The sequence below is a fragment of the Protopterus annectens genome, chromosome 14.part0 (assembly GCF_019279795.1).
Source record: "Protopterus annectens isolate FY-2018-M chromosome 14.part0, PAN1.0, whole genome shotgun sequence".
NCBI lineage: Eukaryota > Metazoa > Chordata > Ceratodontiformes > Protopteridae > Protopterus > Protopterus annectens.
This window is the reverse complement of record NC_056748.1, coordinates 108,393,438-108,412,453: the sequence shown is the minus strand read 5'-3', so window position 1 is coordinate 108,412,453 and position 19,016 is coordinate 108,393,438.

Below are 19,016 nucleotides of genomic sequence, written 5' to 3'. Positions count from 1 at the left end.
TGTCCTGGCTGGCTTTAACAAATAAGGAGAGATATTTCTGGCTAAGAAGAGGAGTGAGTATTGAATGTTGGTGACTGATCTAGCCACAAACCCAGGTATTTGAAGATGTTAGTTTTTGTCTTTTTGTGTGTCACAAAGGGTGATGATATTGAGTGACACTAGTGATTTTTAAGTATTTGGGAGATGATAAAAAGTGTGTATTTTTGTAGGATTAAGTGTTAGTCTGCGGTTAATGAGTCAGGAATTGAGAGTTATGGTTATTTTTTATTGTGGAATGTTTGCAGCTGGATGTAAATAGTACCATGGTGTCAGCCTAGAGGATAAGTTGTAGGGTAGGAAGGTCATGAGGTAGCAAGAGAAGAGGAGAGGAGAGGACAGGAGAGGAGAGGAGAGAAGAAGAGCTTGGATATGTTCTTGGGGTTCTCTCATTGAAAGAGGTAAGGGCTCACAGAAGAAAGAGACTATTAATCTATGAAGAATCTCTTCAACAAGAAGTCTTGGAACCAGGTGATGGATGGGTTAGTAATGCCAATGGTCTGTAGAGAGAAAAGGAGGGTGAGTGGTTGATAAGGTCAAAGGCTTTTGTTAGGTCTATGAATATTGCTCCTGTCAAGTTACGTTTGTCCAAGTTGTGAAGACTGTCATCATTTTGGAAACAAAGTGCCATCATTATAATACAATCTGTCCAGAGTGCATGCTGTTTTAGAGTAAGGAGATGATATTGTTGACTGTAGCTTGAGAGTTGTATCTAGATGATTTTTTTTCTATTACCTTGCCAAGAGTTTGTAGGGTGTAAACATAATGAATGCTTAAGCTTGGTTTAACAACTTAAAGAGTGAATCTCCATCCATATCATTTAAAGATCATGTTCAAAGCTCCAACTAAACCCAAAACACAGCGTGCTTCTGTATAGTGTCAACTCACAATTCTTTAATCATTCCCTCCAAAGGAGTGCTAGAAGTGTGCCTTGTAACTTCAAATGGGCAGAGCCTAAGCTTTTTTATAGAATCCAATTATGTCCTCGCATTTCAAACAAATGTTCATCTCCCTGGAACCATAGAGGTCACTAATGAACATAAATGGAAAACTATTAAGCACAGACTGTTTTTTATTGTGGTAGTATTATTTCTGTTCAAGGTCTGAAAGTCACAGAAAACATATTACTTTTGTAGTATTTTGTAAACAACTTACAATATCTCAGCCACCACTCAAATTACACACACACACACACACACACACACACACACACACACACACACACACACACACACACACACACACACACACACACACACACACACACACACACACACACACAGACTGTGAGCAACATTTTGTTTATCCAACTGACAACTTTTATACAGGGCTAAGCAGTTCAGTCTGTGCAACTTGGTTGTTGAGATATTTATAAAAACATGAAATTCATACTTTTGGAATTTTAATGCAAATTTGAACAATCAATTTTTGATGCCTAGAGGCATCAGTAAGAAATAACTGCAGAAACACTTGCAGACATCACTCAGCTGTAATGAGTTAATGTCCTGGCAAGTGAAATACCACAAATAAATTTAATAAAAAAAAAACAAAACAAAGTAAAAATATTTTAGTGTGCATTATGCATGCGACGCCTATGTACCCGGACTGTGATACAATCGTGCCTAGCAATATGATAACAAGACTCTGAAAGTAAGCCAACATTGCAGCACTCCACCAAAAAAAAAAAAAAAAACAATAATTTCAAGCGATAAAGTAAATCACAAACTGCGGTAGCGTTGTCGCCTCACAGTAAGACGTTGTCCTGTTCGATTCTCAGCTAAAGCATCTTCTGTGTGGAGACATGCATGAATGGGCGTACCTTCATTGAAGGTTGTGCGTCAGAGCTGGCAACTCGGTACGTAAAAATCTACTGCCAATCATTAGCGGACCGGAGTTCGCCTGTGGTGACCTCTAACCAGGAAAAACCGAAAGACACAACAACAAAGTCCCATTTAAGAAATAATGCAGTCATTACTTAAATATTCCACTTGTCAGAGTGTCAGTGCTGCTTATTTGTTTTTCTTTCTTTACACTGCCATCAACTTAGTATCTCTTTGTAAAGCTGTCTAAAACAGAGAACAGAAAAGCTCTGCACCCCACACAGCATTAATCCTTTAGGTCCCTCTTAGCTGTGAGCCTTAAAGGACATAAATACGAAGATATCTGCAGCACTTTTTTAAAAGTCTTATTTTCACATAAAATAAACAACCACTGGACTCCAATTTCTGTTGACATAAGGCAGAAATAGAATGCAGATTCGGCATTCCATCTCATACTTTTGAACATGGTCTTTAAGTAAATTATCTGATGCAGCATCACTATAAATAACTATACTTCATAGCCAACAAGTGTATGAGTTTCTGATTTTTTTCTTCCCTTGCTTCTTGTGAAAACTCTGTGTGCATATCTATGCAGCAATATATTTGATATTGTTAACAAAAGGGGTACATTTTAATTCTAATTTAACTTTGAAATATAATCTGCTCAATCATAACAGAACCCCATTTATTTCAGTGCATGCTGTACAGTTGTTGTTTGTCTTTTGGCTTTTCCCGGTAAGGGGTCACCACAGCAGAACTCCGGTCCGCTAATGATTGGCAGTAGATTTTTACGTAATGCCGAGGTGCCAGCTCGACGACCAACCTTCAACGAAGGCACGCCCATTTACACACGCATGTCTTTCGAACGCTACCCAACCACGGGGAGGACATGCAGACTCCACACAGAAGGCACTCCCAAGCCACGCCGAGAATCAAACGGGAGAACCTCTTGCTACCTCAGGCATAGATTCTCTGCTGTACAGTAAAAGATTAAATTAGGTTTTTGGCATTGCTTATATCATTATCCTTCTGAACTAACAAATAATTGATGGTTCTTAGATAAGTGGCCCCAACACACTAAAGAAATCAGTTTGTTCTTGTTGAGTCACTCCTTTAGAAGCAGTTAGCGGTGGTACTTTTCCTTATTATGATCCAAAATGTTTCGACTATGTCTTCAGGAACTGGCATGATAAATATCTGGACTGGAGTGATTTACAAAACTAGGAGGCAAAAAGTTTTTGTAGATGACTCTAAAGGTAGTAATAACTATACAGGTGAGTGGTGTTTTGGTGATTAAATCATTCTCCTGAAATAATCCCTGAACTGCAGTATTTTTTTTGGCATAAGGGTGGATTGACATATCCTTCCAATGTTGCCATGGGCCCTTCTTCCTTGATAACTTCATTTTTTATTTTTGCATTTATATCTTTCCTTCTTCAGTCCATCAGTTCGTATTCTTTTCCTTTCTTTCACTGTTATTCCATTTCCTTTTTTATTTTTCTTGTATCTGCCTTTCTTACTATTTTGGCTTATAACTGTTAGCTTGTTTCTTGATGCGTACAGTGTGCTTTACATTTTTCATGCCCGTAGAAAATGTTTCAGGAGGGGTGTATATGAAGGATTCTGTTTCTGTGTGATGCTACATAAGAAATGACTTCTCAGCATACTGCCTTATGGTTGTGAAGCTCTCTAAACCATATGTGGGGAAGACCCTAATGCTACTGCTCCAAATTGAAATATGTAATCACATTGTTGTAAGTTTAGAACATTCATTCTCTCACTTACCAGAAGTGTTTAAGCTTGACAAAGTATTGCATGGGAATATGATATGGTACAAATGGACTGGCTACACAAATAAATAATAGGAACGTCTATTTCTATACCACTTGTTCTGGTGTGGCTCATGATGGCAGAAAACTGAAAACAGTTTATTTTATCTAAACAGCCACTGGACAAGAGCCTGGTGCACTTTCTGTGGTGATGTCCAAGATGTCCTCCTTACCCACTTTGCAGAGACGACATGAGGATGTGGCAATGGCTGATTTCTTCACAGCACTTTCTGATAGCAAGATATATACAAATTGAACCAGCATCCTAGCAGACAGGCTTAGCTGTTTTACTTTAATGACTCATGAGTGGTCTCTCAGTCCCCTGGTAGTACTAGTTATCTTTTCTAAAGGGTCCGGTGTTGCTGCAGTTGGTTTGCCTCTGCAACCAACATCAAATGCAACAGACACTTCACCCTCATCCCTCCATAGTAACAGACACCCAGGGATGCTCTGCTCCTTCTTCAGTCACCCGGTCTTCTTTATGCCTTCCTTCCTCTTCCTGACATCATGACATTGTGCAAGGTCTCTGTCTTCCTCATAATGTCCTTTTGGCCCAGTCAAATTTGGTCCCCCATGCTTTGGCCTCATCTCAAGAAACAACCCGGTCTGTCTGATGCCTTTGCAGATCTTTTCTCACACCTAGCCAGCAAGTCTCACTCAGGCATAGTAACTCTGAAACTAACCATAGGATTTCTCCACTTCTAATTATGGTCAGCAAGTCATCATTTTCCAGTAGAGTTGTTCAGATGCTTCTAGCCCCTGAAAAAGATAGCACTTAAACATTTTACTAAAGTAAATGGAAGATATTTTCTTTTTGGGCAGTGTGTCAATGACTAGACCCTTTCTAAGCTCCTATACCTAAAGGTCCTTCATTTGTTAGCCACAGTTGTTGACTCAGGCTCCAGTAATTCTACAACTAAACTTCAGCTGCTAGCAATTTTAAATGGTCACCAAGACTTAGTCTTCTTCGTTAGACTGTCAGAAAGCTTGTTCAGCCTTTATAAAAGGAAAATTCCTCTCCTCCCCCCATTCCATCAAAGATGCCACTCTGCCATTGGACTTGAATTTGGCTCAGCAAACCTTTATTTCTGATCCCTTTCAGTCTGCTTTTTCCTGCAGTTTTAAATACTTGTCATGAAAACTCTTGTTCTTATTCCTCAATACTTCGGCAAGAAGAACATGAGAGCTACAAGCCTTTTGCTACAACCTCACAATTGTAGTTTCCCAAAAAGCAAGAGTTTAACAGAGAATTAATCCTTTGTTTGTTCTCAGGGTATCAAATGAATCATTTTTGAACCAAAATACTCACCTGACAGTCTTTTTTTTCCTCATCATACCAGTAAAAGAGAATTTCAGCTCCCTTCATCTGATGTTCATAGACAGTTTTGTTTTTACGTGCACCATAGCAATAAACAACGATAAACAACTGCTTGTGTCTTCTCTGCCACCAAAAGAGGTTACAGTGTTTCCAAATTCACCATTTGAGATGGCTGTGCAGTGGTTTTGCTCACATTTACTTTATTAACAGTAATTCCTTTGACTCAATACCTAAGGCTCTTTCTATGAGATTAATTGCCACATCCATGGCCTTCTTCAGAAACTCCTTCATAGATGGTATATTATGTATGGCAGAAACCTGTGCAACAACGCACAATTTCATCAACTACTGTAAATCGGATATTGTTTCTAGTCCTAGGTCTTTCTTTGGATCTACCATTTGTATGCTGTCTGGGAGGTTCTACCTTTAGTATTCAGTCCTCAAAATGAATTAATTTTAACAGACTCAGAAATGAATATAATATTAAAATGGATGTTTTATTTATTTACATTGTAATAAATTCAAGGTTGCAGTCCATTTTCAGTGGAGTTCTGGAGAGAAAATCTACACAGCTTAGCAGCACACAAGAAATGAAATACATTAATATAAGTACTAAAATATTATCATGTATATATCAAAGAGATGTTCAGCAGTGAGGAAAAAAATATATTTATTTTTTAAAGAGCATTGTGGTTAGTACAGAGACAGGTGCACATTGTTTTTACAGACTGCAGTCAAACAGCAAAGGAAAAATAATTAGCAGCTATATGTAAGACTTTAGTAACTCATCACACATAAAAAGTATGATTCACCTAGTAATATACAGCACAGAAAAGAAATCCAAAGAATATGATTAGAGCTATAACATGGCATGCAACAGAGGCATATTACAACTAGGAGATGACATAACATTCCTTGCAATTTATTCTAGTTGTCCACCTTAGGCCTACAGTAGTCAAACTGAGTGAGTTACATGCAGGGAATCATAAACGAACTAACAGGTGTGCACTTTGAATACACCTCACAGTAACCTGCTGGAATTCACAGACACACTGAGCTAATCAGAGGAAGGGCACTGAGCCAACTGATCTGTGATATATAACATATAGTATCCTTTTTTTTGCTTATTTTTATGAGTTATTTATAGCACTTTTATTGTCTGCATATACTTTTCTAGCTAGTTTCACTGTGTGTGTGAGGTATTAACTAGAAATTTTCTACAATTGTTAAGCATCTGGTTGGGTTTGTTTGTTCTGATTTTTGTTCGCATCCTCCCTTCCTATTGGTATCCTGTTTTTATACTTGGTGGCTTTGCAGTTGCCCGCCCCTACTGTAAATTTGATCTGGGTCATTCCTCCCAGTCTAGTGTCATTATCTCATTCTACCTAATCCAGGGAGAACATTTGAGAAGGCCAACCAACTTAGTTTCTGCTCCTCCTTTCCCCTTTCCACTTTACAAAAAAAATTTCTAAGCTTGTTTCCTGCCTTTCCTGTAAGTCATCTAGTCCAGATACAGATTTGCTGTATCCAGGACTGTCTGTAAGCTTCTGAGCCCCCACGCCTTTCTGTGTTGGAGGGAAGCCTTCTAGATTAATTTTGTTTCTTAGAACTAGCCAGTTTTCTAGTTTCAGCACTCAAATCTGTTTCTTTGATCTCAGCACTTGTTCAGAACTTATTGTAAGCACTAAATAAGCTACAAATTACTATAGCAATCAACTTTCCTCACTTGTCTAGAGGAAAACAGTTTTTAGTACTTAATAAATAAGCAACTATCCAGGCATGTCTAAGGGTCAGCTCCCAGTGTTTTCTCCTGTCTACCTGATGAATCTAGGCATCTTGGGGCAATGCAGCAATTGCCTCATGTACACAAACAACCCTCTTCTCCTACCACTCAACACTACAACCTGTGAGAGATGCACTTATATAGCCAAACTGGAAGCAAAGCTCTCTTCACCCAAGACTGGAATAGACAGTCAAGAGGAGAAGGTAAACACTTGCACCAAACCACACTCATCACATAGTCCCTCAAAACCTACACCACCAAAACACACACAGAAACACAAAACACACACCTACATTCATGGAGGCTCTAAATAAAAAATCTACCCAAGCAACAGGGACCTCCAAAGCAGAAACGCAAGCAACCACCACCCTCCAACACAACCCAAATGACACATAGCCCACAAACTCAGTGTGCCACTCAACCACAGCCCATAAGGCAATACAACATACCCAACACTCTAGTCATAGGTGACTCTATAGTCAGGCACACTGATGTTCCACTCATCAGGCTAAACAAGGAGAAAGTTACTGTCAGATGCCTGTCAGGTGCCAGGATCCACCACATAATACATGCACTCATGTCACTCCACAAAAAGTACAAATATGACTCTGTCATTGTCCATGTTGGTATGAATGACCTGAGATGTACCTCCCTGGACTACATGAAAAGAGACGTGGAGGAGCTGTCTGATCTTGTAACCCAGGCAGGTATGACCCTAGCCCTGAGTAGCATCCTGCCATCATCCAGAATGATATCACAGTACACGGACAAAATGATTGACTTCAACAACTGGCTAAGCTTCTGGTATTCATTCTAAGGGAATCCAGTATCTGTCTGCCTGGGATGACATAATCGACAAACCATGACGCTTTGCCAGAGATGGACTGCACCTGTCACCCTTGGGATTCCGGATACTGGATAAGGCTCTTTCCACCCCTGTGGTCCCTTTTTTAGGCAAGGTTCAAATGAAAAATTCGCCACCGTAACAGGTACAAGCAAGCAAAATCTGAGGGTAATGCTACTTAATGCTAGAAGTCTAAACCTCAAAATGCGCTCACTCGATGCACTCCTTAAAATGGAGAGCATCAACATCTGTGCAGTGACAGAGACCTGGTTCAAGGCTGCAGAGAGCAGCCCAGCATTACCAGGCCATAATTCATACTACACCTTTCAGCCACCTAACCTGGACCAAAACACTAAAGGTGGAGGCGTGCCCATACTTATTAAAGATAGCCACACCTCCAGGCTAGTTGCTCAGCATAATGCATCTGAGAATATCCAAGTGCAACTAAGTCTGGGCAAGACCACAATCCAAATTGTAGCTTGCTACAGATCCCCCACAATGCCCCAGGATTTCCACTTATTTCTTGATACACTGGAAAATATTAGGGTAAAACCTAACACCCTAATAATGGGCAATTTCAACTACCCCACCATTAACTGGGAAAACTACTCATGTACCAACTCTTGTACTCAACGTTTTCTGGAATTCATAAATTCCAATGCCTTGGATCAACTTATCCACACCCCCACCAGGGGCAGCAATATCCTACACCTGGTCATTACCAACATGGGCAACCGGTGTTCCACACCAGAGGTCAATTCTTCATTGGTGAGATCCGACCACAAGCTAATCACCCTAGACATCCGCATTCCACCCCTAGCCCCCATTAGGGAAACCACCGTAAAAAATTTCTCCAAAGCCAACATCATGCTTCTTAAGACAGAAGTGGCAAAATTCACGACACCCATGCTGATGGACAATAGAGGTACAACTGCTGAATCCTATACAAATGCACTTTATAAGCACTTACACAAGTGCACATATTTTGCAATCCCTAACAGAACCAAGATGCTATCCTCCAAAAAAAGGAAGCCAATCTGATGGTCCCCTGCCATAAATGAACTCTGCAACAGAAGAAAGAAACTGTTGCAAAAAAGAGTAAAATCCCATGACTGGAACAACTCCATGATCAGCCTCAGTATGAAGCTGAGATCCCTCATAAAATCCTCCAAAGCTAGTTATGAAAACAAAATCACCACTGATTCTAAAGACAACCACAAAGCAGTCTATAACTATGTCAAGAATGTCAATAGCAACACTCAGATCTGCTCTGAGTTATAGCACAATGGCACTAAATATACAAAACCAACTGATATTGCCAACATCCTGGCTGATAGGTTCAGTCTAACATTACATCTCTCTCATCCCGTAAAGGGCCCGTCTCTCTACTTGAAGAATGCCAAGTTCCTGTAATCATGGCTGCACAGGTAAAAACATACTCTCCAAAGCCAAGAACACAGCATCCATGGGACCTGACAACATCCCAGGCTGTGTTCTACATGAACTACAGAACAAACTAGCACCCCACCTAAGTACCATGTTCAATCATAGCCTCACCTCAGGCTTTGTGCCCACTGAATGGTGCACAGCAACAGTTATCCCACTCCACAAAGGGGGAGCCACCACAGACCGCAGGAACTACCTCCCCATTAGCCTGACAAACCTGGTCTGCAAGGCTATGGAATGTATGATCATGGAACTTATAAACAATGACATTGGTAATCTCCAAACTCTGGACCCTACCCAGTTCAGGTTTGTAAAAGGCAGATCATGTCTCTTAAACCTGATAGACTTCTTTGAAGCGGTCGCCAAAGCCGTAGATGAGGGTAAGGTGGTTCACACAGCCTATCTAGATCTTGCCAGGGCTTTCGACACCATACCTCACTCTGGAATTATAGATACATGCACTAAACTAGGTATAAATCCCTATGTCACAAGATGGGTTGCCAACTGGATCACTGACAGAACCCACACTGTGAAAGTAGCAGACTCTAAATACAACTTCAGACCAGTGACAAGTGGAGTAACACAGGGTTCAGTCCTGGGTCCTCACCTGTTTAGTATCTACTTCTCTGAAGTACAGGCTAACACAGAAGGTCTTTGGCTAACAAAGTTCCCAGATGACCGCAAACTAAGAGCCATAATTAAAACTTCTAATGATGTGGACATCCTACAAAAGGTCCTCACTGAGACAGATGCCTGGTGTCAAAGCCATGGCCTCAAGCTCAATAACAAAAAGTGCATTGTCATCCCTTTTGGTAAAATCTCTGTACCCATGAACTACAACATAAGCGGTAGTCTACTTAACACCGAAAGTGTGATGAGACCTTGGGACACAGGTGGACAATAGTCTCTCCTTTGATAATCACATCGTCACAGTAGTCAGGAAATCCTTCTACGTGGCACACCTCATCACAAAAGGATTCTCATCCAGGAAAAAAGAGGTCATTGCTCCCCTCTACCCATCACTCATTAGATTATAGAGTGAATCACCCCTTTTGATATGTACCTCACAAGACATCTAAAACAACTGGAAAGGCCATAGAAATACCTCACAAAGAGGATTACCAGCCTCAAACAGATGCCATATGCAGACCGTCTCAAAAAACTCCAGCTTTACTCTGTTGCATATCGTCAACTCAGAGGTGATCTCCACCTAACATACAAAGCTATGTCAAACCCAGAGCTGTTGGACATGTTCCACTTAAAGAAATCCCAATCCCTCCAAGCTACACATTCTAGGGACCTAAACCTTGTCACCACAATAAGCAGAATACACTGGAGGGATAGATTCCTGTCCTAGAGACTTCCCATACTCTTAAACAAACTACCTATCTATATCAAACAAAGCTCCTCATTAGCACTCTTCAAGAAAAATCTTGATGATTGGATGGGAGATTGGAAATTCACCCCAGGAATCACTTGTGTGGCTCTGCTTGACAGGGGCACAGGAAGATAATTTTCTTAGGTGGCGAAAGCCAGGGTACCGGCTAGGCTTATATAGGCCCTAGGGCCAATAGCCTAGTACCTACCTATGAACCTATGAAGATAGGCAGCATTGCTTCAGACTATCTCATTATCTAGGCAAGAGGCATATGCTAACTACCCTCATGGTTTCTTCCAAAACCAGCTCCAAAGAAGGCATCTAGGAACCAAGTAATTGCTCAGTCATATAGATTAGCATATATGCTCTGGGTCTATATTATATATTTGGAGCTTCAAAATTTCGAACCTCGTATGTTCGACAACATATGAGCGAAACTAGAAACCTCGAATATATAATAAAAAAGTAACCAGGAACAAAAAACACCAGACAATCAACCAGTAAACAAAATAGGCAGCTGAAGAATTGTAACAAATGCAGTATAATAAATTGAGCGCTTTCATCCACCAAATGGATGGACTTCATCAGAATGTTAAAAAAACACACAACAGTCAGTTTATATATCCAGAAACCCCAACCCAATAAATTAATTAACACATACAGAATAAAATAATTAATGCAATACAAATAAAATAATATAATAAAAAGTATATGTACACACTATCAGTTCATAAACAAGAACAGGACATAAGTAAATGTACCAGAAATAACAGCAATAAAATAATTGATTAAATAGCAAACATGGATTTGAGCTTCCATAAACTTGAAATAGAAATGACATAATTAAGACCCAGGAAACAGGCAGCACTGCATTTAAGCTGCCATCTAAGCTCCAAGAATTCAAGAAATATGTCATGGGGACCACCTCTAGGGTCCACCTCAACACTATCAATGACAGAAAATTTGAAGGAGTGTGTAGGACAATTCTCGAGGTGTCTGTAAAGGGCATTCCATTCATCTTTTTTACCAATGTCATAATTGTGTTAATAAATCCTGTACCTGAGCTGTCTGATGGTTTTACCAATATAAAAACAGGTACAGCATTGGCATAATGCAACCTAAATAATACCCTTACTGCCACAGATAAATGCATTGTGGTTAGTACAGAGACAGGTGCACATTGTTTTTACAGATTGCAGTCAAACAGCAAAGGAAAAATAATTAGCAAGTATATGTAATACTTTAGTAACTCATCACACATAAAAAGTATGAGTCACCTAGTAATACACAGCACAGAAAAGAAATCCAAAGAATATGATTAGAGCTATAACATGGCATGCAACAGAGGCATATTACAACTAGGAGATGACATAACATTCCTTGCAATTTATTCTAGTTGTCCACCTTAGGCCTACAGTAGTCAAACTGAGTGAGTTACATGCAGGGAATCATAGAAGAACTAACAGGTGTGCACTTTGAATGCACCTCACAGTAACCTGCTGGAATTCAGAGACACACTGAGCTAATCAGAGGAAGGGCACTGAGCCAACTGATCTGTGATATATAACATAAAGTATCCTTTTTTTTGCTTATTTTTATGAGTTATTTATAGCACTTTTATTGTCTGCATATACTTTTCTAGCATGGGTTTCACTGTGTGTGTGAGGTATTAACTAGAAATTTTCTACAATTGTTAAGCATCTGGTTGGGTTTGTTTGTTCTGATTTTTGTTAAGCATCCTCCCTTCCTATTGGTATCCTGTTTTTATACTTGGTGGCTTTGCAGTTGCCCGCCCCTACCGTAAATTTGATCTGGGTCATTCCTCCCAGTCTAGTGTCATTATTTCATTCTACCTAATCCAGGGAGAACATTTGAGAAGGCCAACCGACTTAGTTTCTGCTCCTCCTTTCCCCTTTCCACTTTACAAAAAAAATGTTCTAAGCTTGTTTCCTGCCTTTCCTGTAAGTCATCTAGTCCAGATACAGATTTGCTGTATCCAGGACTGTTTGTAAGCTTCTGAGCCCCCATGCCTTTCTGTGTTGGAGGGAAGCCTTCTAGATTAATTTTGTTTCTTAGAACTAGCCAGTTTTCTAGTTTCAGCACTCAAATCTGTTTCTTTGATCTCAGCACTTGTTCAGAACTCATTGTAAGCACTAAATAAGCTACAAATTACTATAGCACTCAACTTTCCTCACTTGTCTAGAGGAAAACAGTTTTTAGCAGTTAATAAATAAGCACCTATCCAGGCATGTCTAAGGGTCAGCTCCCAGTGTTTTCTCCTGTCTACCTGATGAATCTGGGCATCTTGGGGCAATGCAGCAACTGCCTCATGTACACAGACAACCCTCTTCTCCTACCACCCAACACTACAACCTGTGAGATGCACTTATATAGCCAAACTGGAAGCAAAGCTCTCTTCACCCAAGACTGGAATAGACAGTCAAGAGGAGAAGGTAAACACTTGTACCACACCACACTCATCACATAGTCCCTCAAAACCTACACCACCAAAACACACACAGAAACACAAAACACACACCTACATTCACGGAGGCTCTAAATAAAAAACCTACCCAAGCAACAGGGACCTCCAAAGCAGAAACGCAAGCAACCACCATCCTCCAACACAACCCAAATGACACATAGCCCACAAACTCAGTGTGCCACTCAACCACAGCCCATAAGGCAAAACAACATACCCAACACTCTAGTCATAGGTGACTCTATAGTCAGGCACACTGATGTTCCACTCACCAGGCTAAACAAAGAGAAAGTTACTGTCAGATGCCTGTCAGGTGCCAGGATCCACCACATAACACATGCACTCAGGTCACTCCACAACAAGTACAAATATGACTCTGTCATTGTCCATGTTGGTATGAATGACTTGAGATGTACCTTCCTGGACTACATGAAAAGAGATGTGGAGGAGCTGTCTGATCTTGTAGCCCAGGCAGGTATGACCCTAGCCCTGAGTAGCATCCTGCCATCACCCAGAATGATACCACAGTACACGGACAAAATGATTGACTTCAACAACTGGCTAAGCTGCTGGTATTCATTCTAAGGGAATCCAGTATCTGTCTGCCTTGGATGACATGATCAACAAACCATGACGCTTTGCCAGAGATGGACTGCACCTGTCGCTCTTGGGATTCCGGATACTGGCTAAGGCTCTTTCCACCCCTGTAGTCCCTTTTTTAGGCAAGGTTCAAATGAAAAAATCACCCCCGTAACAGGTACAAGCAAGCAAAATCTGAGGGTAATGCTACTTAATGCTAGAAGTCTAAACCTCAAAATGCGCTCACTCGATGCACTCCTTAAAATGGAGAGCATCAACATCTGTGCAGTGACAGAGACCTGGTTCAAGGCTGCAGAGAAAAGCCCAGCATTACCAGGCCATAATTCATACTACACCTATCAGCCACCTAACCTGGACCAAAACACTAAAGGTGGAGGCATGTCCATATTCATTAAAGATATCCACACCTCCAGGCTAGTTGCTCAGCATAATGCATCTGAGAATATCCAAGTGCAACTAAGTCTGGTCAAGACCACAATCCAAATTGTAGCTTGCTACAGATCCCCCACAATGCCCCAGGATTCCCACTCATTTCTTGATACACTGGAAAATATTAGGGTAAAACCTAACACCCTAATAATGGGCAATTTCAACTACCCCACCATTAACTGGGAAAACTACTCATGTACCAACTCTTGTGCTCAACGTTTTCTGGAATTCATAAATTCCAATGCCTTGGATCAACTTATCCACACCCCCACCAGGGGCAGCAATATCCTACACCTGGTCATTACCAACATGGGCAACCGGTGTTCCACACCAGAGGTCAATTCTTCATTGGTGAGATCCGACCACAAGCTAATCACCCTAGACATCCGCATTCCACCCCTAGTCCCCATTAGGGAAACCACCGTAAAAAAATTCTCCAAAGCCAACATCGTGCTTCTTAAGACAGAAGTGGCAAAATTCACGACACCCATGCTGATGGACAATAGAGGTACAACTGCTGAATCCTATACAAATGCACTTTATAAGCACTTACACAAGTGCACGGATTGTGCAATCCCTAACAGAACCAAGATGCTATCCTCCAAAAAAGGAAGCCAATCTGATGGTCCCCCTGCCATAAATGAACTCTGCAACAGAAGAAAGAAACTGCTGCAAAAAAGAGTAAAATCCGATGACTGGAACAACTCCATGATCAGCCTCAGTATGAAGCTGAGATCCCTCATAAAATCCTCCAAAGCTAGTTATGAAAACAAAATCACCACTGATTCTAAAGACAACCACAAAGCAGTCTATAGATATGTCAAGAATGTCAATAGCAACACTCAGATCTGCTCTGAGTTATAGCACAATGGCACTAAATATACAAAACCAACTGATATTGCCAACATCCTGGCTGATAGGTTCAGTCTAACATTACCCCTCTCTCATCCCGTAAAGGGCCCGTCTCTCTACTTGAAGAATGCAAAGTTCCTGTAATCATGGCTGCACAGGTAAAAAACATACTCTCCAAAGCCAAGAACACAGCATCCATGGGACCTGACAACATCCCAGGCTGCGTTCTACATGAACTACAGAACAAACTAGCACCCCACCTAAGTACCATGTTCAATCATAGCCTCACCTCAGGCTTTGTGCCCACTGAATGGTGCACAGCAATGGTTATCCCATTCCACAAAGGGGGAGCCACCACGGACCGCAGGAACTACCGCCCCATTAGCCTGACAAACCTGGTCTGCAAGGCTATGGAATGTATGATCATGGAACTTATAAACAATGACATTGGTAATCTCCAAACTCTGGACCCTACCCAGTTCAGGTTTGTAAAAGGCAGATCATGTCTCCTAAACCTGATAGACTTCTTTGAAGCGGTCACCAAAGCCGTAGATGAGGGTAAGGTGGTTCACACAGCCTATCTAGATCTTGCCAAGGCTTTCAACACCATGCCCCACTCTGGAATTATAGATACACGCACTAAACTAGGTATAAATCCCTATGTCACAAGATGGGTTGCCAACTGGGTCACTGACAGAACCCACACTGTGAAAGTAGCAGACTCTAAATCCAACTTCAGACCAGTGACAAGTGGAGTAACACAGGGCTCAGTCCTGGGTCCTCACCTGTTTAGTATCTACTTCTCTGAAGTACAGGCTAACACAGAAGGTCTTTGGCTAACAAAGTTCCCAGATGACTGCAAACTAGGAGCCATAATTAAAACTTCTAATGATGTGGACATCCTTTACAGACACCTCAAGAATTGTCCTACACACTCCTTTAAGTTTTCTGTCATTGATAGTGTTGAGGTAGACCCTAGAGGTGGTCCCATGACATATTTCTTGAATTCTTGGAGCTTAGATGGCAGCTTAAATGCAGTGCTGCCTGTTTCCCGGGTCTTAATGATGTAATTTCTATTACAAGCTTATTGAAGCTCAAATACATGTTTGCTATTTAAGCAATTATTTTATTGCTGATTTTTCTGGTACATTTATTTATGTCCTGTTCCTGTTTATGAACTGATAGTGTGTACCTATACTTTTTATTATATTATTTTATTTGTATTGCATTATTTATTTCATTTTCTATGTGTTAATTAATTTATTGGGTTGGAGTTTCTGGGTATATAAGCTGACTGTTGTGTGTTTTTTTAACATTCTGATGAAGTCCAGCCATTTGGTGGATGAAAGCTCTGAATTTGTTAATAAAAAAGTAAAAAAAAAAATTAAAATAAAAACTTACCTTAACACATTGAGCAGGGAGGCAAGCCCCCTGCATCTCCCACACCTCCCCAACTTAAATATGCCAACTCCAACACAACACTTCATTGCAGAAAAGGGAAATTATCCCATTCTGCACATACAGAGCCGTTGCCTTTCACCTTTGAAGTTTTCAAAGTTCGATCATATGGTGTTGACCATATGACATTCGATCTTTGAAACATTCTGCAATTTAATAGGGACCTGATGCACCTACAGGTTGTGCTAGTGAATATGACCAAAATGCCGTGTTTGGCCATCTAATGGCAAGGTAGGGTGGGAGGTATGTGACTAAGTGTATGTGAGGGGCTACATTTGGGAGATTGTGTGTGTGTGTGGGGGGGGGGTGCATGCGTGCAAGTGTCTGTCTGTCTGTCTGTTTGGTTGGGAGGTAAGGGGGAGGTAGGTGTGTGCATATATATGTGTGTGTGTGTGTGTGTGTGTGTGTGTGTGTGTGTGTGTGTGTGTGTGTGTGTGTGTGTGTGTGTGTGTGTGTGTGCGTGTGTGTGCGTGTGTGAGTGTGTGTGTGTGTGTGTGTGTGTGTGTGTGTGTGTGTGTGTGTGTGTGTGTGTGTGTGTGTGTGTGTGTGTGTGTGTGTGTGTGTGTGTGTGTGTGTGTGTGTGTGTGTGTGCGCGCGCATGTAGGGGTGGGTTGAGTGGCTGTCATTCCTCAACCCTCCCCTAGACTAGCAAGCATAGTCTGCAACATTGGATGGGGGGACAACTAGCCACCAGTAGAAACTGCAATATGAGGATGGTGATAACACTTACCACCAAAGATTATCCTGTAACACTTGTATCTTAACAACAAGCAATCATTATGGGAACCAGGGATGAGGGGGACACTATCCATTAGGAATTATCCTATAGCACTCTTGTCTTACATCACTTAATCACTACAAGGATTGGAGGGGTGGAGAACACAAGCCACCAGGGATTAGTATAAAATAGCTTTGCCTTAACAGCACCTAACTTAGTCACTGCAGGGATTGCAGATGGGGGATCACTATCCGTCAGGGAGTACCATATAATGTTTGTGCCTTAATAACACTTAATCAATACAGTGATTGGGTTTGGGGAAAACTCTAGCCACCATTGATACTCACTATGGACTGCCATAAAGGAACATTAAATAACAGGTGTGGAGTCCACTGGACGCTTGGGACTTTAAATAAATAAATAAAGAGGAGTGAGCAAAGGCATTTAACCAAACACGTTTAATACAAAGGCCCTCTGCATTAGTCTGCTGCATTGAATGATGTGCAGACATCTGGCATTATTGTCAGAACTGTAATCTTTCATGGTTTAGCAGGGCAGTGAAAAAGGAGACATCAAAAATGATCTTTTAACATGGACAGGTATGGGGGTGTGTTTGACTCAATATTTTAAGGTTATGTTTGTATGTTTAAAAGTAACTTGGTGGGTGTTTCGGTTTCCAAGCTGCATCTACCAGCGGAGTTTCCCACCACCAGTTGTACTGATCTGCACTTTGTGGTAGGTAGTCCCATTAAGAGCCCATAAGAAGGTATTTTTGCATTGCAGCTAATTTGCATACGAATAGAAAAGTACCACATTGTGGGAGCAGTGTCGTTTTAGTGCAAGACATATGGCCAACACTAGGCTTGTTAATGAATACTTTGGATAGTGTCTGCATTAAAAGATAATATATTTAGACTAAAGTCCATTAAGCCAACATAATACTTGTATAATTTTTATATGAATGTCAGAAGGCAAGACATATTCTTGAGAGGTTAAAGCAGACACTTGCTTATTGGGACACAAGGTCTCACTCTTGAGGTTAAATTCTTGAATCCATTTCTTGAGCACATTAACAAACATGTTATAACTGTCAATCTGATCACAATACACTGTAGTTAGGTAGTGTCAGGAGAAGCTTTTTTGTACAACTGTGACTGATGTGGTTCTGTATGAAACTCTAGTGGGGGTCATTCAAAAGTACATAGCTCTTATGTGAAACATTAATTTTTGGAAACCTTTTTTTACCTACTGACAAGAAATGTTGATCAAACTTTATTAAAAATCTCTTTCCATATTCCATTAAAACTGGGAATAAAATCAATTGCTCATGATAATTAGTGTTTCAAATAAGCCAATGTGCCTGGCATGTACGAATATGAGAGCTGATACCAGTTGGGGACCTTAATATTAAAACTAAATAATAATAGAAAAAATATCACACATCCATTTGAAAATGCTTTCCAAGATTATGGAATAATATCTCCCTTTACTGTCATTAGAGGACTTATTTTCTCTTTCCTAATAATACCAATATGTTTACAGGCAGTCGACAATATCATCACGTTACTACAGCTCAAACATCTTAAAGACCAGCAGGTCGGGAACTTAACAAACAAACCTATGAACCCATTTTGTGGCTTATAGCCTATTTTTTTTATTCTTTCTATCTCTGTACATAAAGGGAAACTGCAACTTGCCCTCTAGTGTCATTGAAAGACCTTCTGTATTAAAAATAAACTAAACTGCGTGCTGTATATTTATTGTATGGAACAATGTAATACACAACAGTAAAAAAAAAATCTTAATTTTATTATTTGAACATGTTCATGCCAAACCTGAAGTCATACTTAGACTCTGGAATATGAAAGGTTACTAGCCTTATGACAGACTTCTAAAAGGTTGTATTACAGGATGCCTTGTAGATCTTTCAAGGTAATTTTTTTGCAGACTTGAAAAAGTTACATAAAGTAACACGAATCTGTACCTTCCTGATGACTAAGGATTCTGTACTGAATTATTTTTC